Source organism: Dromiciops gliroides, chromosome X (assembly GCF_019393635.1).
Source record: "Dromiciops gliroides isolate mDroGli1 chromosome X, mDroGli1.pri, whole genome shotgun sequence".
Taxonomy (NCBI): Eukaryota; Metazoa; Chordata; class Mammalia; order Microbiotheria; family Microbiotheriidae; genus Dromiciops; species Dromiciops gliroides.
The window spans coordinates 59,626,014-59,649,624 of NC_057867.1; the positions used below are offsets into that span (position 1 = coordinate 59,626,014).

Consider the following 23,611-nt stretch of genomic DNA (forward strand, 5'->3'; position numbering starts at 1 on the left):
TTTGTGGTAATATTCTTTGATAAAGGTTTCATATGCAAGATATATAAGGAAAGGACTGAAATTGATAAGACATTAATTCAAAAGCCATGCCTCTCTTGATAAATGGTCAAAGGCAGTTTTCAGAGGAAGAAATCTGAGCTATTAGTAACGATATGAAAGACTGCTCCCAATCACTAATAAGTACATAAAGGCAAATAAAAGCAACTCTGCTGTTCCAACTTATACTCATAATATTGGCAAAGATAACAAAAGAAAAAAATGACAAAGGCTGGAGTGGCTGTGGGAAAACAGGCACATTTGTCCACTCTTGGTGGAGCTGTCAATTGGTCCAATCATTATGAAAAGTTATTTGGAACTCTGCCCCAAAAGTTATTTAACTATGTATTTGAATACTACCACTAGACTTTTACCCCCCAAGGGATCACAGAGGAAAAGGACCTATAAGTATAAAATTATTTGTAGCAACTCTTGGAATATTAGCCCCAAACTGGAAATGAAGGAAGCTGTATGAAGGAACCTACTGAGAAATGGCTGAACAAATTGTGGGATATGAAGCTAATGGAATAATATTGTGCCATAAGACAAAACGAAATGGACAGCTTCAGAGGATCCTGGAAGATCTCTATAAAAATGATGCATAATTAAATGAGCAAAACTAAAACAGTTTATACAGTGACAACAAAATTATAGAGAAAAAGAATTTTAAAATATTTTAGAACTCTGATTAATTCAATAAGAAACCATGAATCCAAAGGAATGAAGATGAATCATGCCACCTACCTCTTTCTAGATAGATGATTGACTTAAGATACAGAAGGAGGCCTATGTTTTTATACATGGCCAATGTGGTGATTTGTTTTTCTGGACTATGCATATGTGTTATGAGGCTTTTATATTTTGTGTTCTGTTGTAATTATTCTATTGGTGGAGGGCAAGGGGAGGAAGAAATAATAAATTCTTATATAAATATTTAAAAACAAAGAGATAACACTCATTCATGCTAAAAGCTCCACCAAGTATATTTTTAATATCATATAAGTATCTATCTAAAAACAAATTAAAGCATCGTGCGCAATAGGGATACACTAGAAGTTTTCCCAGCAAATACAGTGAAAACACATGAATGCCTATTTCTTCCACTATTATTTAGTATATTTGTAGAAATTATAGAAATAGCAGTAAGACAAGAGAAAGAAATAAAAAAAGTTTAAGGATAGGCAAGGAGGAGACAAAACCATTTCTATCTGTGGTGACATGACTTAGAAACTTCTGCTTACTCAACAATGAAACTAATCGAGACAATAGCTTCAACATTTTTAGGCTATAAAACAAACCCATAAAAATGTAAAAATGTCTACATAATAAACAAATCTAAGAGAAAATAAGAGAAAGGGAAATCCTAATCAAAGTAAGTGTAAAATAACACATTTGGGAGTTGGCTTTCCAAAGAATGCTGAATGCTTACATAGATAAGATTGCAAGATGCTCCTTAAAGAAACAAAGAACTTAAATATCAAAGGATTGTTGTTGTTCAGTTGTTTTAGTCCAACTCTTTGTGACCCCATTTGGGGTTTTCTTGGCAAAGATATTGGAGTAGTTTGCTATTTCCTTCTCCAGCTCATTTTACAGACTAGGAAACTGAGGCAAACAAGGTTAAATGACTTGCCCAGGGTGACATAGCTCTTAAGTGTCTGAGGCCGGATTTGAACTCAGGAAGAGTTTTCCTGACTCCAGGCTCAACATTATCCATTGTACCACCTAGCTGCTCTGTATCAAAGGATACTTTACATAGATAGAAAAAAATAGTAACAATTCATTTGGAAGAACAACATTATCTACAGTATCTAGGGAAATGATAGAATGAGGTAGGAATGAGGGGAGAAAAGCATTTGCAGACCTGAGATATATGATATAGCAGCAACCATTGAAACCATTTCATTAAGAAATGGGAAAGTCAATCAATGGATGAGACTAGATGAGGGAGAATCATAAATAATGGAACTCAGTAACAATGTTTGATAAACCTCCAAAATAAATTACTTAGAAAATAATTTCCTATTTGCTAAGATGTTTAGGCCAACATCTTACGTTATATTCCACAACTTTTCCCAAGGATAGGTGGGTGGGAGGTGAATTCTTAATCAGACAAGCAATGGAGGCAATTACAAAAGATACAGTAGATAACTGTGATTTTTAAAAAAATTTAAAAGCTCTTGCAAAAACAAGTCAATGAAACAGATGACTAGGAGGGAAAGCTTTGTATCAAATTTTTTTACATAAGGGTTTGCTATCCAAGATATATAAAACTAGCTATCAGGTGGGCAGCAGCACAGTGGCTAGAGTGCTGGACCTGGAGTCAGAAAGACTCAAGTTCAAATTCTGCCTCAAATGCCCACTAGCTGTGTGATCCTGGTCAAGTCCCTTCACCTCTGCCTCCTTCAGCTTCCTTTTCTGTAAAATGAAGCCAATACCTAGGTTGTTGAGGGATCAAATGAGAATATTTGTAAAGACCTTTGCAGCCTTCAAGTACTACATAAATATTCGCTATTATTATATTACAACTAACAGTACTATGTGAGGCAAAAAGTCATTCCCCAATGGATATGTGGTCAAAGAATACAAAAAAAGTTCTTAAAAGCATCAGCAACTATTAGCAATCATATTAAAGAATGTTACAAATTTCTAATAAGACAAATACAAATCAAAGCAACCCTTTGGTTTTATATCACACTCAATAAACTGATAAACATGACAAAAGATGGGGAAGACAGGCACACCTATGCATTGTTCAGAGAACTCTGAATTAGTACAATTTGGGAATGTAATTTGGAATTGTAGAAACAATGTGGCTGTACTACTCTTTTACTCATACTCTTTTACCTGCAGATTTCACTACTAGGAAAGCACTCCACACAGGTCATTGACAAAAAGAAGGGTTCTCTATATAAAAAATATTCACAACAGCACTTTTTCTGGTAGCAAAGAACTGGAAAAAAGGTAGATACCTATCAGTTGGGAAATAGATGAACACATTGTGATACATGAATTTAATGGAATACTACTAAGTTATAAGAAATAACAAATATTACAGAGAAGCATGGAAGGACTTACTGAACTGATGCAAAGTGAAGTAATTAGAATGCAGAAATAGTACACACAGTGACTAAAATGAGTAAATGGAAAGAACAATCACCAAACCATAAAAATTAATTTTCCAAATTTACAAAGAAAAATCTTGGCCCCAAAGAAGAGATATGAGCAAACACCTTTCCACAAGTCCTTGGCAGAGTTGAGGGTGGGGGAGGGGAGAGGCTGTATGTAAAATATTGAATATAATGTCAGATTTATGTATTGATCAATTTAACTGAATATTTTTTATCTTCCTCTTTCTTTTTTCTTACATTAAAAATGTCATAAATGCGGGCTCTCTGGGAAGGGGGAAGAGGAGCAGTACAGTAACATCTAGATGATGTTAAAACAGAAGATATCAATAAAAAAGCCAACTTTTAAAAGGAATTTTCTTTTAACCCCATTTTGAGATCAAATCCCTGGAACAGTAAGGAAATAGTATCAAACTATGAAGCTTGACATTTCCACATTAAATCCAAGTTAATCTTGTGATTACAAGGTCAGTGTTTAATGAGAACATTTAGCTAAAACAAAATTCATCTTTGAATAAGAATGCCACGGAGTTGGCATTTTCTTATTGAAAACCTTGAAAATGATTATTTGTTTTCACTACTATGTACAATATATGCTTATGATTTTGTGTTGTGAGACCATGATTAAGTTTTACTTCAAACTATTTTAAATTATGTTCACATTAAGGTTAATTGTACTAGTTGGTCTAAAAATACATAGGACTAAAACATTTCAGTAACTATATTATTCATCTGTTATCACAAAGTTATTAATATCTACTCTTTGCACTCCAACAGATACCCTCTGTGGTTATCCTATCTTATTGAATGTACATGTACAAATTAGGACATGATGATGGGAAAACTTAGTTCTAGACAAATATGGAAAATGATAGAAATTGTCTCCTAAAAAGTACATTATATAAAAGAGGAAGGCAGATTTGAAAAACAAAAAAAGCAGAGATGGAAAAAATATCGTGAGAACAAAATCAAACAATACATTTTAAAACATCTTAGACTTCTATGAGGCCAGGTAATTGACCCTAAAGATAGAACAAGGAAAAATCATCTTAAAATTATAGGTCTTCCAGTAAAACAATGAAATTCAAGGAGTAAATACCATATTTCAGACAAACATACAAGAAAATTGATCAGGAATTTTGGAAACACTGGTCCAGTGAGGGTTGTGGCCTGACTCCAAGAAGATAGAGAGAGAGGGTACTACATACTCAACCAATCAGAAGGTAGGAATATGGGTCCCATCAGGTTCTCTCATGCTAGCCAATCATGTGGCGTGTCCTCCCTTCCTCAGCTATATCTGTTCCCAACCTCACTCCTCCTAAGTCCAGAGGTTCTTTCCCTCTGTGCACCTGCAGCAGCAGCAGCATCAGTAGTAGTAGCAGTAGCTGCTGCATTGGTATCATTGAGAAAATATAGCCCCCTCCTCCAGAATACCTGCCCCCAGTGACCTCAAAGATGTAGCAGGTGCCTCTCAGAGTTTGGAGTCTGTGTTCTAGGGTATGACCAGTAAGCCATAGGCCAGCCTTCCCCACCCCCTTCTTTTGCTTGGGGTAGAAAAAATTAGACAAAATGACAAGGCATGGATGGGTTGTGTACTGCAGATTTCATTACATTATCCCTAGCTTCATCCTCTTTCCAAATTTCTTTATTTATTGTCAAGGATTTCATCATCATCCTTCCTGTCACCTGGGTTCACAATCTTGGTCTTAGCTATGACTTCTCATTCTTCCTCACCTTGAACATCTAATCAGTTGTCCAAGCTTCTCATTTCTATCTCCATAGCATTTCTCACATCTGTCTCCTTCATTTTCCACAGAGCCAAAAAAGTTATTTCCTTAAAATGTAGATCTGACCATGTCACTCCCATACGGAATAAATTCCAGTGGCTCTCTACTGACAACAGGAGCTAGTATTATTATATCATCCCCATCTAATCCTTTTAAAATGTTTACATGTTGTGTGCTTTACAATGCATGTGATTATTAGTAGTGTATTACAATATTATCACTGTGTGATAACAATGACTAGCATTTATATAACACTTTAAGGCTTACAAAGAGCTTTACAAACATTATCTCCTTTTATCTTCATAACAACCCAGGGAAGTAGGTGCTATCATCATCTCTGTGGTTTTTGTTTGTTTTTTGTGGGGCAATGAGGGTTAAGTGACTTGCCCAGGGTCACACACCTAGTAAGGGTCAAGTGTCTGAGACTGGATTTGAACTCAGGTCCTCCTGAATCCAGGGCCAGTGCTTTATCCACTGCACTACCTAGCTGGCCCCCATTATCTCTGTATTACAGATGAGGAAACTGAGGCTAAGAGAGGTTAAGCAATTTGCCCAGGGTCACAGACCTAGTAAGCATCTGCGGCTGGATGTCCAAAGCTTCTTTCATTGTGATGACAGCTGGTATTCATACAGCACTTTAAGGCTCTCAAAGTGCACTTTATATAAGTATGTACACTGAAAATGGAAGGAAATTACATTTGATTTACATTCTGAAAACTTTTGTCCAACAGAGATCAGTGACCTAGTAATCCTGGCCCTATTGTACTGAAGGTCATTTGTTTCTCCTGCTCAAGTCAAGCAAATGAAATACTACAGTCCTGCTCCTGAGAAGCTGGATATCACTGGTGGACACATTCACATCGACACAACTGCTATCGCTTTTCCCCCAGGAAGATGCTAGGGCTAACCCTTCCCCAGGAAGCAGACTTGGTGACAGTGAAAACTGATCTACCCACTTAAGTGGGGCAGGGGGAGAAATGACTCAGAGGGTTTAAAAAAATCAATTCAAACCCTGATTTTAGATGTTCAAAGAATAGTAACATTATTGAAAAAATTCACCATTTCAAATGGGTCTATTGATTTCCCTCTGAAGAGAACTTGGATGCAGGAATCAGTCCTGCAGTAAAAAGCTTTTTTATTAGGATTCTTTGATGACAACTCAGTTAAGAGCTAAGTGCTTATAAAGGTGTAGGGCAGGAAGAGACTGATTGCAGAGCCCATTTTGTCTATTTGTGCTGAAGTGATGAGTAGGATATGAACTTCAAAAGCACAGTGATTTGACTCATTGTTCCTGGGGATAGGTGCTGATTGGATCCTGCAGGAAAGGAAGACTTGGGAGAGTTGAGATGATCAAGAAACTCCCAAGAACCAAACAGTTACCAAGTCAACTTCTCAATGCTACCTTCATAATATCTCTCATATCCATCGCCTTCTCTCCCTTCAGACCACCACCTCCCTAATATAAGTCGTCAGTCTCTCACCTGGACAATACCCATAGTCTCCTAGTTGGTCTTTCTGCTTCTAGTCTCTTGCTCTCTCCAATCCATTCTCCACACAGTTGTCCAAGGCGTCTACTTTAGCCCAAATGTGATCATGTCACTTGTTTGCTTGTACCTCCCTATTGCTTCTAGGACAGAGTGAAAACCGCACCAGATATTCAAGGCTCTGCCCAACCTTGGCTCCAGACTGACCTCACATTACTCACTTTCACATACCGTGTTCCAGCCAAACTGCCTCAGTTGCTGTTCCCCCGAGACTGCTTTCTACTTCCTACCTTTATGTCTTTGCATAGGCTGTCAAGTTCTGTCTTCTTCCCTCTGCCAAAACTTTAGTCAAGGCTCAACTCAGGTGCCATCTCGGGCCTTTCCTGATCTCCACAATTTTTAATATTCTCTTCCCTGGTCCAGTAGTCTTGGACTTATCTGTGTATAGCAGGTAACCTCCTCCCCTCCCCTCCCAAGTATCAACAACAGTAGGGCAGGAATCAATTCTGTTCATGAATCTTTAGCACCAAGCACAGTACCTGGCAATAGGGAGTATTTAATAACATTGAATTAATTTGGAAAAAGCAAGTCAGAAGCCACAAGCCACAAGCCACAAAACAGCCACTTACCATAAGATAGACCCTACCTGAATAATGAGGATAATTTATGTCCCCAAATCTGCCCTGTCAGTTTCTAATTTGATTTCTCTGGAACTCAGTATTTGGACTAAAAGAATGCACACTAATTAGTAATTCGTCATGATCTTTGTAAGATAGCAGCAACTATGCATCTAAAACATGAAGATGCGTCCCGTGAATAATAAGCTGCTGTCCCGTTAAATGGCTTTGGGCAAGACATTTCCCCTTCTCTGGGCCTTAGTTGCTCCATCTATCCAATGGCTATATTAGACCATGCCATCTCTTAAGGCCACTTTCTAGCCTGAACATTTCATGATTTCTAGACCCATCTCTTGTACTATATCAGTTTTCTCATGAAGAATTAATAATTTATAGTCTCTCTACTTCTTCCCAGGTCTTCTGATTCCTCATCATGGTGTCTATGTGGACTTTTGATAGCTATGATAATAGAATACAAGCTCGGACAGTTCTTACCAAGTAGAAACAGCATATAGTTGGAGCCCAGGGGCAGAGGGTCAGTCTGCTGAGGACCAGCATAGCAGGCAAGGAGATAATGAGGGAGATGGACCCAGGAAGGGATAAAGGGATAGATACACAACTGACGTAGAAATGGAGGGAGATGAGATGGAAGAAACAAGTCCAAAAAATGAAGGGCAACTAAAAGACAAACAGGCCACAAAATGAAGGGAGACAGTCAAAATTACCAGTACAGAGAGAAGGATAGACAGGAGGTCTGGGAGGGAGCTATGAATACATCCAGGGACACTGAGGGAAATAAATAAATTGGCACACACTGAAAGGAGACGGGAGAGATGGAAGGACTGACATGCAGCTCCAGAGAAGTACATCAAGAGGGATAGATAGGGAAATAGAGGAACAACTAAGAAACAGAGGAACAGATAGAACATACTAGGCACTGATCAAGAAGTGGACAGACCCAAATAGAGAAAGAAGGACTAATAGCAGCCAGACAACCCCTGGGATATGAGGGAGAAAAAGTCATATTGACAGACATATCCAAGGAGGGTTAAAAGAAGAAAGGAAAAAATTAGACCCAGGGAAGGAGGGAGGCATGGATGGACAGGCTCAGGGAAGGAAGGAGGGATGAATTGACCCAGGGAGGGCAGTAGTGACAGAATACTCCTCAGAGACACAAGGTGGAAAAGTCAGAGATGGACAGCTGCAGAGAGGGAAAGACCTACAGAGACACCCAGACAGAAATGAATATCCAGGAAAGGTCAGCCAGGGCCAGAAATAGATGAAAGGTGGTAGAGATCTGTGAATGGACTGAAATAGGGACAAAGGAAAGGACTGAAAGATGCAGAGAGGGAAGAAAGGCGAGCCATCATATTTTTCATCAAGGGTTGGAGGATGTGATATAAAAAGCCAAGGCCACGGGGGAAAGGGAGAGAGAGAGATGTAAAAACCTAAGAACGGACAGAACTAGGAAATGTGGGAGAGGAAAGAGGGTCAAGGAGGGAGAGACCAACAGACAGTAACGAGAAAGTAAGCTAAGAGGACCAAAGTGAAGAAAGGATAGACAGACAGATTGAGGAAGGATGGGAGGGAAGGACAGACATATAGACAGCCCCTGGGATAGAGAAAGGGAAGGAAGAAGCTAAGTTCAAACCATGGAATGGATGTTCACATGGATGTGAAAGGAGGACAGAAAACAATTCCAGTGATAGAAGGAGGGGCAAGGGAAACATACCATAGCTAGAAGCAGGGAAGGAAGGGATGATGTGCAACAACAACCACTTCTCTGGTTGGTGAGTCTCTTAGGGCAAAGTTTTCTTAGACCAACCAGCCAGTTGGTGAGACAGCTTCGTAGAGCTGTATTGCTCTAGTACCATAACACCAAGGGGCAGTGGATATAGAGCAGAGCCTGGAATCAGGAATATGCATTCATCTTCCAGAGTTCAAATTGGGCCTCAGACACTTCCTAGCTGTGTGACCCTGGTCAAGTCACTTCACCCTGTTTCCCTCAGTTCCTGATCTGTACAATGAGCTGGAGAAAGAAACGGCAAACTACTCCAGTATCTCTGCCAAGAAAACTCCAAGTAGGGTCACAAAGACGCAGACACAACTGAAGAGCAAACCATAATACCATCATACATCGGTGAAAGGGGGGAGCAGTCAAAGAAGTGGCTGATAGACCCAGGGATGGAGGCAGTGAGATTGACAGGAAGACCTAAAAAAGGTTAGAGGAACTGACAGATAAGGCTAGGGATGGAAGGTGCAGAGAAAGAGCAACCATGAATGTAGAATACTTCCTCATGTCTTGGTTCAGAGTGGGGAGAAGAGGAGACCTGAAGGTCATTTCTCCTGTGACTGTGGCCAAAACCCAGCTACACAGGAATGAACAAACCTAGTGAGAGTAGAAATGTTTTTGTTGTTTTGTCCTTCGCTCTCCAAGAGGACCATGACATTGGGAGGTGACGTCATGATTTGCAGTAAATTGGACTGAAGCGAGGCAGGGCCGTGCATAGTCACCAACCTCACTGTCTCCTCCACAGCCATCTGGGTCCAGTGGTAAGATACATATTAGGACGACTAGAGATTGGCCTAAATGTTTAAGACAATTGGGGTTGTGACTTGCCCAAGGTCATATAACCAACTAGTAAATGTCTGAGATAAGATTTGAACTCAGATCCTCCCAACTTCAGGACCAGTGCTCTATTATCCACTGTGCCACCTAGCTTCGAGTAAAAATGTAGCACAGACTCAAGAGAAGAACAGCATTGGGAAAGAACTGAGGAAGGCAGGGATTTATTAGGAAGTGAATTCCCTTCTCCACCTCAGTTGGTATGGTTACAAAAGTCCTCAAATGTAACCTTTGTTGTTGTTGTTCAGTCATTTCAGTCGTGTCTGAATCTTTGTGACCCCATTTGGGGTTTGGGTTTTTTTTTTTTTTTTTTTTTTTTTTTTGGCAAAGATACTGGAGTGGTTTGTAATTTCCTTCTCTATTTTACAGATGAGGCAAGTGGGGTTAAGTGACTTGTCCGGGGTCACACAGCCAGTGTCTGAGGCCAGATTTGAACTTAGGTCTTCCTGACTCTAGGCCTGGAGCTCTATCCACTGTGCCACCTAGCTGCCCCGGTAGAATGTAACTACAAGGTATAAAAGAGGTGTTAAGGAGCTTTCCTCCGAACCTGCAACGATAGGTGGATAAATTCCTTAATGAGCCTGAGAGGATTACAGGACCTGGATCATGCAATGAGGACAACTGAGACCATTACAGGCAAAATCTCAAGACTAGCTAAATGAGTTACAGATAAAAGAAGCAAGCCACCCAGCAGCTGAAAAGTTCAAGTTTGAATGTTGGAGGCAGTTATGGAAGAAGATCCATTACGCTTGTACCAGAAGGTATAGGTGTTCCCCATTGGCCCATATCATTATATCTATGGGACCGAAACGAGATGAATTGTGAGGTGTATTTGCCACACATATTCTCTGTGTGTACCTCATTATTACTATCCTCTAAGTTTAAACCCACTAACCCAATCCATATTTTAAGTACTTGTATTATCTAGTATTATAAGTACTATCAGAATAAATATTGTAAGTAGTGAGAGAATGTACCCAGACTAGGAAAAAGAATGACTATTAAAATATCTAATAGGTTAAAAGGAAAAAGAAAGTGAACCAATGCCCGAAACATAGAATCTTGTAGAGAAAAACATTGGAACAACATAAAGAAACGAGAATGGTTAAGAAGAAAAACAAAACCCATAAGAGAAGAAATTAGGAATGAATATGTGTTAAATAATAGCTCTAAGTGCAGCAATTTTAAAAGCCATTTAACAAACTAAAAAACTTGAATCCCCAGTGTAGAGTTTCTCCAAAAAGGCAAAAAGAGAGAAGAACAGATTTGGCACATGAAAATAGTTAGGTGGAAGAAGATTTGGAATGAGAGAATCAAAAGGTAATGAGCTTAAAAGCCTAGTTTGAAGAACCTTACTCTTTATTTATCTGTCTGTACTGTTGGCTTTTATTGTTATTTCTTCCTGAAATGTTTCATTTTAGCCCTTTATTTCCACATCACTCACTTTTTGGCTACCACTCTGGTGCTGATGTATGTGCACGCCCTTGTGGCTAGAGTGCTAGGCTTCCTCTGCCTTTTCTCTGTTAGGGGATTGTTTTCACTGACCTTGGTCATGATGGTATTATCCTCTGCATAGATAGGATGAGCCCCAGTTGGGTTTCATTCCTTTTTCCTTCAGGTCTAGTATAGCCACTTATCCTGGCTATTTCCATCAAAGACAGGATGTGCAGAGAAAATTTAAATCAAAGGTGTCATAGAGAATCATAAAAATGACCATTCAAGAGTAATCTCTTAGCAAAAAGTGAATGCAGGAGAATGAGAGAAGGGGAGAGAGATTTAAATTGGGAGAATAAAAAAAGATTTCAAGCTAAGTGGGGTGGGTGGAAGTATGTGCCTAAAATGGGAGATGGGGACCTCATCATGGGTTTAATATGGAGAGAGTTGGTTCATTAGGGAAAAAAAATTGTGAGGCGGGCAGTGTGGGGAGAATTGGATTAAATGATTTGATCACAGGCTAATTTCTACCATGGGACACTTTTCCTTTCCAGATTCTTTTATGCTTTGATACATCTAAGATAATGGACAGCAACAAAAAAGGAGGGCAATGGGACAAGATCTATGGAAGCCTTAGCTGAAACTGGTTACTAGGAACACTTCAGAAGCTTTAGCTCCATGAGGAACACAGAGATTAAAGACAGACTAAGTATATAGACTATAACTCAGAAAGGAAGATTTGAGAAAAGAGAAAAAAGGAAGAAAACTAATGAAGGGAACAGAGGGAAGAAACTCTTCTGAGAAAAAAAAGTACAGAAAACAATACATATTAAATCAGGAAAACTAAGATAGACGTAAAAGGAATTCTTGAACAATGGAAAAGAAGTAGATAAAGTGGAATTCAAATGGGCTATAAAATTGAAAAATAAAGCTAAAAGCTTATTTGAAAATAGTAAAAGAATTTCTAAAACTTTTAGCAAAATTAAAATGAAGAGAAAAATAAAATTAATAAAGGCAGTAAAATCACCATGAACTCAGATAAAATAAAAACAATTATCAGAACCTATTATCTACAGTCATGCCAACAAAACTGAGAATTCAAAAAGAGGTGATGGTTTACAAAAATATAAAATACCAAAATTAGCAATACTAGAGAGAAATCTTAAATAATCCAGTCTCAGAGAAGAAAAGTTACTAGTCATTAGAGAACAACAGGAAGGGGGAAAATCACAGGTACAGATTGATTTGCAGAAAAAAAATTCATCAAACTTTTAAAGAACAATACTTAACACTATTCAAATTATTCTCAAAATTGAAAAGGAAAGAACCTAGCCAAACTCTTTTTTTATGAGACAGATATAGTTCTATTACCTAAACTAGGCAAGAATAAAGCAAAGAATGAGAATTATACAACACATTCATTAAAGAATACCCATTGGGGGCAGGTAGGTGGCGCAGTGGATACACTTGACACTTACTAGCTGTGTGACCCTGGGCAAGTCACTTAACCCTCATTGCCCAGCCCCCCCCCCCAAAAAAAATTTTAAAATTAAGAATACCCATTCAAAAACTTTACATAAAATTCTGGCCAAAATGATGACAAATAATCCAAAAAATCACTCAGTATAATCAGTTTGAATGCAAGGCTGGTTCAACATAAAGAAAAATAATAAACATAACCATATTAAAACAGAACATCCCAAACCACATGGCACTGAGGACAAGGCAGGGGACTTGGATTCAACGACCTGGGTTCAAATCCCACGTTAGGTACCTACTAGCAGCTGTGGGATTCTTAATGCTTCTATGCTTGAATATTTCCTCAAAAATGATAAGGTTGCACTGAATAATTTCTAAGATCCCTTCCAGCTATGATCATATCAATAGATAATAATATCTAGACTTTATATGGTGATGTAAGGTTTGCAAAATGCTTTACATATGTTCTCATTCGATCCTCACAACAACCATGGAAGTAGGTTCTATTATTATCCACATTTTACAGATGAGGAAACTAAGGCTGTGAAAGATTAAGTGACTTGCCCAGGGAGGCACACACAGTGTCTGTGGTCACATTGGAACTCAGGTCTTGACTTCAGGTTCAGCATTCTATTCATTGTACTACTTGGCTACCCATACTTGCAACACCATCCACATGGATGAAAACTACATTAACTTTGTTTAAGTAAAGTTATAAAATGTCCAAAAACATAATGCAGAAAAAAACCTTTGGAAAATAAAACATTTATATAGAAAAAAAGATATAGACAGAAAGTTAAAAGTATCCAAAATCAATGGGGAAACACCAGAATCATTTCCAATAAATAAAAGAGTAAAGCAAGGATGCCCTCTTTCCCTGACATCGTTCTAGAAATGTCAGCAATAGCAATATGACAAGATAAAAAATTCAAGGTGTAAAGGATAGATAGTACTATCCCTACATGTTGCTGATGTGACAGCTTACTTAGAAAATCCTAGGCGATCAGCAACAAAACTAATTGAAATAAATGAGAGCTTCAGTAAGATCCCAAGCTATAAAATAACACCCCCTTCAATCAACAGCATTTTTATATAGCAAAAACCAAACACAGGAACCAATAATAAAAAGGTATTCAAAATAATGAAAAATGCATAAAATATCTAGGAGTCAATCTATGAAATCATACTCAATACCTGCATAAGATACAATTATAAAACGTTCCTTAAAGAAATAATAAAACAGGTAATAGGAAAAATATTTCATGATCATGGTTTGGCCATTAAAATATAATAAAAGTAACAATACTACCAAAACTCATTTTATTTATATTAGTTCTACACCCATCACAGTACCAAAGAGCTAGATAAAAATAACACTGCTAGATAAAATAATAACAAAATTCATTTGGAAAAAGGATCTCCATTATCAAGTGGAATAATGGAAAAGCAGTATGAATGAAGAGGAAATAACTCTTTCAAAACGGAACTTATAAAGCATTAGTCATCAACACAATTTCGTAATGGGTAAAAAAAGAATAGATCAATGGAACAGATCAGACAAGGATGAATCACTAACAAATTTAACTCAACAACACAATGTTCTATACATCTGAATAAAAAAATTACCTAGGAAAGGAGTCCAGATTTGACAAGCACTTCAAGGAAAAAAAAACGAGAAGCAGTCTGGGATTAATTAGATTTAGACAAACATTTTAGATCAAATATCAGAATAAATTCAAAATGAACATATGCTCAAAATATTAAAGATCAGACCATTAAAAAGTCAGAAGGGAATCAGATTATATGTCTCATATATTAGTAGGTGGTGACTTAACTAAATAAGGAATAGTAGTGATTGCAAAAGATGAAAAGGATAAATATTTCAAAAAATTAAAAATCCTTCATGTAAGCAAAATTATTGGAATGAGGATAAGAGGTTAAAGAATCAACTGGGAAAAGAATCTTTGTATTAAATATCTCTGATAACAGCCTGATATCCAGGAGACATAAACAAAGAACCAAAGTATACAGGACCAAAAACTGTTCCCAAGAGATAAGTGGTCAAAGTATGTGATCTAATGGTTCATACATACCAAATTATTTATAGTAGTACTTTTTGTAGTAACCAAAAACTGGAAACAAAGTAGATGCCCAGTGACTGAGGAATGCCTAGCAAATTGTGGCACAGAGATATAGTGGAATATTATATTACATATGATATATAATATATAGTAATATTTATTAAATACTACTGCATGCAGTGATGAAGGGAATGGAATAAGTATCAAAGTCCCTCCTATGTTGCCAGTTACAGTGGTAAGCATATTAATAAATATTACCTCATTTGATGATAAATATGTTGAATACAGAGAAACATGGAAAGACCAATATGAACTGATGCAAAGGGAAGTAAGCAGAACCAGGAAAACAATATACACAATTACTATTATAATATAAAGGAAAAGAACAATAAAAAGTAGAAACAATAGAAAGTGGAAGCTGCAAAAAAACCAAAAAAAGATGACGACTAAACTTGACCCCAAGAGAAGAGATATGAAAAGACACCTCTCCCTAATTTAGGCAATAAACATTATACTTCTACTGTGCTAATACGTGCCTAAGTGTCAAGCACCTGTGCTAAGCACTGGGGATACAGTCCCTGTTATGAAAGATCTCATGGTTTAATACAGGAGGCAACATGCAAACAATTATGTAAAACGAGAAAAATAGAGGGTGAATTGTAGATAATCAACAGAGAGAAGGCACTGTAATTAAAGAGGGTCAGGAAAGGCTTCCTGTAGAAGGCAGCATTTTAGCTAGGACTTGAGTGAAGGAGAGATGAGAAGGAAGAACATCATGGATATGACACATTATATACAACATCAGATTTTTTGGATATCTTGATTTGCTGAACTTTGTTTCTTCCTTTTGTCTTTTTTATTATGAGGGATGTTTCCCTGGGAGGGGTAGGGATGTTTGGAGGAAAATATAGAGGCTATATAAAACAAACGATATCAATCCAACTTTATTTTAAAAACTAAAAAACCAAAAATGCACACAAGACAAATGAGAGGTTGGAACAAAATATACTCAACAACAGATTATTCCAAAAAGCAGGAGATGGAATCATACTATTAGACAAAAAGATTAAAAAGTCACAGTGAAAGGTAAACAGATAACTATACCATGCTTAAAAGGCAACGTATGTGATCCATTAAGCTGAATGTAGCCTGCTAGGCCACTGCCCCAATTGGTCCCTCACTGGAAAGGGTTCTGGCAAATTTAGCAGGTCCGTGGAGTTATGGTTTCCTGTAAAGGTCACCTCTGGTAACAGGCTGTGTGCAGGTGTAGAATTTATTAAATATCCATCCTTCTTCCAGGTTCTTTAATAGATTGTCCACCCCAAAGTCTATGTGCTTTCTCATCCTCATTCCAGACACTTGGGAGGGGGGGAAGGAGAGCACTACGTTTCTTGAATTTTTTACAGATGAAAAGGTAGAGAAAATGGGGTAATCTTATCAACATTTCATGGGGCAGATATAGGTTCTGTGAGGAAAGTTCAGTGCAACATATCTAACAACCAGAGCTTTTTAAACAATGCAAAAGGTCTCCTAATGAGACAAGTGAGATACTCAAACATAGAGCAGATGCTTATCAGGCCTAAATGCAACAGGAGTGATTTCTCTATGTGGTAGGAGATTAAACTAAGGACCCCTCCATGTTTTCTAATTCTTAAATCCCTTGATCTCAGATAATCCACCAATATTAATTGCCAAATGTCAAAGTCAGTGAGAAAATTGGACTGGTTAGGTGAAAAGTCCCTTAGAGCTTTTTTCTTTTTTCCTGAAGGCCTCCCCTTGTGAATTGGGAATTCTCTCCCTGAAGAGAGTGAGGAAATTCTTGCTGGTGCCCATGAAACCCTCTATGAGTTACTTACATTCTCCTCTGATGCCCCATAAGGACAGGGAGATTAAAAGGCAATGTTAATGGCTTACAATCTCTGGCAGGTTCTAAGCTGGAAAAGCATTGTCTATAGCCAGTGAAGGGGCTGATTGCTTCTGGTCTAAGAACAACCCAATTAAGTGCGGAGTGTCCTCAGCAGCTGGGCTGCAAGATGATGCCTTTTACAGGGCTAAGAGCTTTCAGAGCCTAGCTGAGATCAATATGAATGGAGGGAAACCCCATAACAGAGAAGAAAGGGTTGATTAGTTGTCAATTAGAAAACTACAAAAGGCTACCTACCCCAAAACAATATCCTTTCCTCTTTAAAGAGGAAATCAAAAGAGAAATAAGAGACTGAGAAGTATTCTGTCCTCTCATGCCATATCTTTGTTATCTATCTCCTCTCCCTCTCACCTCCCCCCATTGAAAAAAAGAAAAACAACTAATTTATAATGAATATGTAAAGTCAAACAAAAAAAATTTCTCACATTGTCCATATCCAAAATAATATGTCTCAATGTCTCTGAGTCTATTTGCCTCTGTCAAGAAATGGGTAACATGAATCATCATAGTTCCTCTAAAGTCATCATTGGTCATTGCATTGATCAGCATTCTTAAGTGGTTCAAAGCTGTTTGTCTTTACAATATTGGTTTTGGTTTTTGTTTTGTTTTGTTTTTTGTGGGGCAATGAGGGTTAAGTGACTTGCCCAGGGTCACACAGCTATTAAGTGTCAAGTGTTTGAGGCTGTATTTGAACTCAGGTCCTCCTGATCCACCTAGCTGTCCCTACAATATTGTTATTATATAAAATTACTCTCCTTATTCTACTAACTTCACTCTGTATCAGTTCATACAAGTCTTCCCAGTTTTCTCTGAAACTGCCCTTTCATCATTTCTTGTAGCACAACTAGTACTCTAGTACATACATATGATCATTTGTTCAAACATTCTCTAATTGATGGGTATCGCTTCAGTTTCCAGTTCTTTGCCACTGAAAATTATTTAGTATTTAGTACATACAGGTCCTTTTCTTCTTTTTTTGAGCTCTTCAGAGTATATGCCTAGTAGTCATAATTGCTCGGGCAAAAGGAATGGGGCATATCATTTGGGGGCATAATTCCAAATAGGTTTCTAAAATGGCTGGACCAATTCCTAAATCTACCAAAAGTGCATTAATTTACCTGTTAACTCAAAATCTCTCCAACATTAGTCATTGTCCCTTTTTGGTCATCTTTGACTATGTGATGGATATTAGGTGGAACCTGAGTTGCTTGAATTTGCATTTCTCTGATTATTACTGACTTAGAACTTTTTTCCCTTCTGAGTGTTGATAGTTTGCTTGGGTCTCTTCATTTAAAAACTTCTTGTTCATATCCTTTATCCATTTATCTACTGGGGAACAGCTATTAGTTTTATAAATTTGAATCACTTTCTTACACTTTTTGGATATAAGACCCTTGGCAGAGAAACTTGCTGTAAATAGTTTCTCTTTTTCCCCTCTAATTTTAGATGATTTTGAGGTGATTTTTGCCTCTGAAGTCATAGGTAGAATGGTCCATCCTGCTTAGACTTCTGATGCATCCAGGGAGCCACATGAATAATTTCTGTCTGAACTGTTACTGTGATAGCATTGAGTTGTTGGAGCTGGTAGAGACTTCAGGGAATCTGAAGTCTAACCCTCTAAATTTTATTTCTTTATTTTTATTATGAGCTTGGCAGTGGTTCACAAATATGGATGTTTCCATATACAAAGTAGCACAGAAAAAGGGAATTGCATCTGAAATCATAACTCTATCATAGGTAATTTTTTACAATATAACCAGTGGTATCCTTCTCTGTGTCTTCTTCTAAATTTCTTTTGGCTTTCTTTGTAATTTTTTTGTGTTTCATGGAAATTTTTCTTTCATTTCTTTTTTTTTGCATCATCACTATTTCCTATTCTCAGCTCCCCAATTCCCTCCTCTTCTAATAAAAGCAAACCCTTGAATCAAATTAATATAATCAAGCAAAACAAATTTACTCTCCAGGTTTCTGTTGTCTCCTGAGTTTACATTTATGGATCCTCTCCAGCCCTGATCTTCTAATCAGAAATGCTTGAAAATCCTCTTCTGTTAGAAGTGCATTTTTCTTACCCTGTTGGATTAAGCTTTGCAAGCCAAGTTATTCTTAGCTGTAAGCCTTGATATTCTTCATTTATACTAGTTGTTTCACAGTCTTTCTGATGGTTTCTTCCTGGCTGCATAGGGTGTGGATTATTTTTGCTTTGTTTTAAAGTGGAAGCTCAGGTTTTGGGGCTATGATATAACTGATTATTTTCAATTGGGGGTTTCTTTTAGGAGGTAAGCACTCCACTCTATAGGTTTTCATTTTGCCCTCTAGTTCTGATAGGCTTGGGCAGTATTCATCTGTAATTCTTTGAAATATGGATGTCTCCTAGACTTGTTTTCTAGGTGAGTTCTTTTTTTCAAATTTTGTGGTTTTGTTTTGTTTGTTTTTGTGGGCAATGAGGGTTAAATGACTTGCCCAGGGCCACACAGCTAGTAAGTGTCAAGTGTCTGAGCCCGGATTTGAACTCAGGTCCTCCTGAATCCAGGGCTGGTGCTTTATCCACTGCACCACCTAGCTGCCCCAAGGTCAGTTCTTTTTGACAAAAAGGACCTTATGTTTTTCTTTAAATTTTTTGACCTTTTGATATTATTTTAATATTTTTATTGTCTCATGGAGTTATTGAATTCTGATTGCTCCTATCTAATTTTTTTAGGGTATTCACTATTTTATAAAGTTTTCCATCTTCTATTCTGTTAATTCCTTTTCATTTTCCCCTGCAGAACACATTTAATTTTTTAATATCTTACTTCATTTTTTTCTAGATACACTTGGAATCCCTTGGGGCTAAGCCATTTTTTTATTTGAAGTTATACTTGAATGTGTTGGGGAGTTACCAACTTCTTCTGGATTTACCTCCAAGGCATAGTATTTCTTTCTTCTATTTAGTGTTTTCTTCTGTCCACTTATATTTCCAGTATCAGCTTCTGGATTGGAACTTTTTGTTTGGGTCCAACTCTAGTCTCTCATATTTTGGTGTGGTAGGCAAAGAAATGATGATGAGACCTGCTTGGTCCCTTCCCTTTTGTAGTCTAGATGCTCAGCTTCCTTATTTTACAGAAAGGGGGTACTTCTAGAAGATCATATTGTTAAGGGCAAAACTAGGATTAGAATCAAGGAACTTTTGAAATCCAGTATAATGCACTACCATGTTTTCTCTTACTGGAATTCACGAAACAATTTCCAGTACAGCCAGGTGTGAAGGCAAGGTGATAAAGGGTCTGTAAGAAAGTGAAAGAGCATGCACAGTCTTGGCACAGATCCATGTGTATTCAGGGGCAAGAGGGGTTGGCTAAAGAGAGAATGGATAGCTTGTTGTATTCTTGTTATTATTTCATGCTAATAACACAAGTGATAAATGTATTGGATTTGAATTAGGTAGACTTGCCTTCAGATCTTGGTTCTAGGTTATCTTAAGGAAATAGCAGTTCACAGTCCAGTGTTTTAAAGTTTCCAAAGCACTTTATGTTTCTTATATCATTTCGTCCTTTTGACAACTATGCAAGGTGAGAAGTATTTTTAATCCTTGTTTTAGAAATGAGGAAACTGAGACAGAGTTTTTGTGATTTGTCAAGGTCAATTGAGATCTAAGGAAGGAGTACCATGCTGCCTCTCCCTAGGCCTCAGTTTCTTCATCTGTAAAATGGGCATAAGAATAATATCTATCTTACAGGCTTATGGCAAGCAATGAGATAAGGAATCGTGTTTTGCAAACATTGTAAATTCCAGTGAGGGAGGGGCAGCTAGGTGGCACAGTGGATAGAGCACTGGCCCTGGAGTCAGGAGTACCTGAGTTCAAATCCAGCCTCAGACACTTGACAATTACTAGCTGTGTGACCCTGGGCAAGTCACTTAACCCCAATTGCCTCACTAAAAAAAGAAAAATTCCAATGAGGGAGAGGAGAGCACAGTAGTACACTGCATTGGATTGCAGGAGACCTCGCTTTCTAATTCTGCCTCTGCCACTAATAGGTGGTTGTATAGAAGCTTCTTCCTCTCTTTGGGCTTGTTTTCCTCCTTTGAAAAATGAGGGGGTTGGGCATCTAGATTACAGAGGAGACAAAAGAAAGCATTGGACTAGATGACCTACCTCCCCGAGTTATATAGAGGATAAAAATGAGATAATATTTCTAAAGCACTTACTGTAGTGCCCGGCCCACAGCAGGTGTTAGTGCTAGTTATCATTACTATTATGAATTTTGATACACTTCAAATCCCCGTCCTTGCTCTGCTGCTGAATGTCTGTCAGGCCCCTCCAGGTGGAGGCCAGGTGCCAAAGTGGGAGGGGGAGATGAACTGTCAAAGGTGGGACAGAGTGTCCCAGGGAACAAGAGCAACAACCTCCCTGGTGGGGAGAGGCTTCTCCAATCAGGGGACAGGAAGGATGGGGAAGTGGAGGTGGCTCAGGTTCACCCCTGGAGCCACACTTGACTTCATGAGAGCCAGAGGAGTGCTCTTGGACTTCACAGTTGGCCTTTCCATCTCCTCCCTTGTTGATGATCCCCCTTCTCCACCCTACCCCACCCAGCACCCCTGCTCTTGCCTTCCTTAACAATCATTGGCACTTTTTCATCAGCTGTTGTCACCACAACGAGAGCTGGTCTTTTTCCAGGATTGTTACCTCAGCTTGTTGTTTTGGTTCTTTGAAGTGAACCTTTCACAGGGTCACAGATCTAAAACCAGAAGTGACCTGAGGGACTGTGGAGTTCCAACACTATCATTTTGTTGCTGAAGAGACTGTTGAGACTTGCTCAGGTAAGTGACAGGCCCAACCTTCTTTCCATTGTCTCTATTTCCTTACTTTCATGATGAGACCCAAGGCTTTCTCTCGTGCTTTTCTCCTTTCATTAGTTCTTGGATTAGGCTTTGAGCTTTGGGAGAAGTTTACCCCAATAGCTCTTCATTTGAAGGGGCTTGAACTTCCTCATAAGGCCACAGAGTCTCAAAAAGCCCACAACCAAGACTCAGAAAATGCTGTTTTTACTTCACCTGATAGATAGAAACAAAAATTGGACCAATGATTTCAATGGTACAGAGAATTTCCTTAATGAGGAAGCTCATTCTATGATTATAGGCCAGCACCTCCTCTACACCTTATAATCTTAGAGGGCTGCTCAAAGAGCTAACACTTGCTGCTCATAGACATCGAGGAAGTATTTGGCACAGGAATTACATAGAACCTAGCTGATCCAGGCAAATGCAAACTTCCATGGGCTCTTAAGAAGCTTACAATTTAACTGAAGCTGGATGGGTAGGTGGGTGGAAGAGAAAGAAAAGCATGCAAAAAACCATGATGAAAGACAAAGAGTGGTAAATGCAATAAAGATGTCCAGGTGAAATGTCAAGAGAGACACTTAACTCCAAAATGTTTCCTTCAGGGGTAAGGATAAGAAAAGCCTCATGCAGAAGGTAGAACCTCTGTTGGTGGCAGTGGGTTTTGGGTCTTAATTTTTTTGAGAGAGAGGTGGGGGGGGATTCCAACAGACAAACACAGGAAGAGAGTGAAAGGAATATATTCCAGGTACAAGGATGAAATTACTTCCCCTGAAATACTCCATATTCCAGTTAACTGGCCCACTTGTCATTCCCACTTCAGGATATCCTGTCTCCCACCCTATGCTTTGTATACGCCGTACCCCTCATTTCTTTTTTTTTAATTTTTAAAAATTTTTTTTTAATTTTTAATGTATAAGGTATTTTATTTTTTCCGTTACATGTAAAGATAGTTCTCAACTTTTGTTTATACAAGCTTTACAATTTCAGATTTTTCTCCCTCCCTCCCCCCTCCCCTAGACAGCAGGCAATCTGATATAGGTTATGTCTATATATCTCTATACATATAGATATAGATATATACACACACATATATATACACATAATAACATTAATCCTATTTCTGCATTAATCCTGTTACAAGAGAAAAAATCAGAGCAGTGATGCAAAACCTCAAAATAGAAAAAAAAATGTACCCCTCATTTCTAATTCAGCCTCTTAGAATCCTTAGCTTCCTTCAAGTTTTAACTCAGGTGATACCTCCTATGGGAAGCCTTTCCTGATTCTCTAGTTAACATTCCATATCTTACAAAATCACCCTGTACTTCCTTATCATTTCACAAATTCAACCTTCTGTACCCCTCAGCCCAATGCAAACTCCTCAAGGGCAAAGACTATTTAAGTACCTAGTACATTGCTTGGCACAAAGATGGTGTTAGGGCCTATTCCAGTGCGGGACTGATTTTGACTTATAGTACAATAGAAAATGTGTTTTGAACCAGAAGCCCTAGGTTCTATTACATGATGCCTTGGTGACTTATTCAAGTCCCTTAACATCTCTGGGCCTGGGATTTGGAGTAGGTCAGAGCTGCCTAGATTTCTTCCACTAGTGATCTCTTTTCACTGAGAAATTTTTACGCCACCCCAGGTATATAGGTATATAAAATCGGTATACAAATCAAACATTTACTGCCAAATTTTTTGCAACCCCCACATTCAGTTAGGCCACCCCATATGGGGTTATGACCCAAAGTTTAAGAATCTTTGAACTAGCTGGCCTCTTGGATACTTTCTAGCCCGCTATCTGTGTGTGTTCCCTATAAGAGACAGGTGTTAGTGTGGAGGGCAGTGTGGCCCTCCATTAAGAACATTGGGCTTGGGATCAGAAAGTCCTACTTGGAGTTTCAGTTCTTCTTGCTCCTTATGTGACCCGGAAGGCAAGTGGCTCATTGACCCTGGTGAAGGGAGTTTTCTCACCTGGAACAACAGGGGTAGGGGTGGGGAGCATTTCAGCAGTTGTTACTATGTACCTTTGAAACTCACATTCTGTGTTCTATGAATTCATCCTTTCAGAGTCCAAAACAGTTCAGGGGAGCAGCAGGGAAGAACAACATCTCCAACCTGGACTGCTTTTCAGGTAGGTGCTCTAAGGGCTCCCAAGAAATACGAAAGATTTACACTGGGATGGGCAGGGGTGGGGGTG

At 38.4% G+C, this 23,611-nt stretch overlaps 1 protein-coding gene across 8 annotated transcripts in view; it reads left to right on the plus strand.

The window, feature by feature from the left end:
* The window catches only part of LOC122733309 (transcriptional repressor protein YY1-like), a 119,320-nt gene that overhangs the window by 63,518 nt on the left and 32,191 nt on the right, over positions 1 to 23,611 (plus strand). For 7 of the 8 annotated variants that reach the window (XM_043973600.1, XM_043973596.1, XM_043973601.1 and 4 more), the window contains exons 4-5: positions 21,248 to 21,390; positions 23,482 to 23,545. The gene's annotated coding sequence lies outside the window, so the exon portion shown is untranslated. The remainder of the gene's footprint in view (positions 1 to 21,247; positions 21,391 to 23,481; positions 23,546 to 23,611) is intronic. The other variant, XM_043973597.1, reaches the window with a different exon arrangement.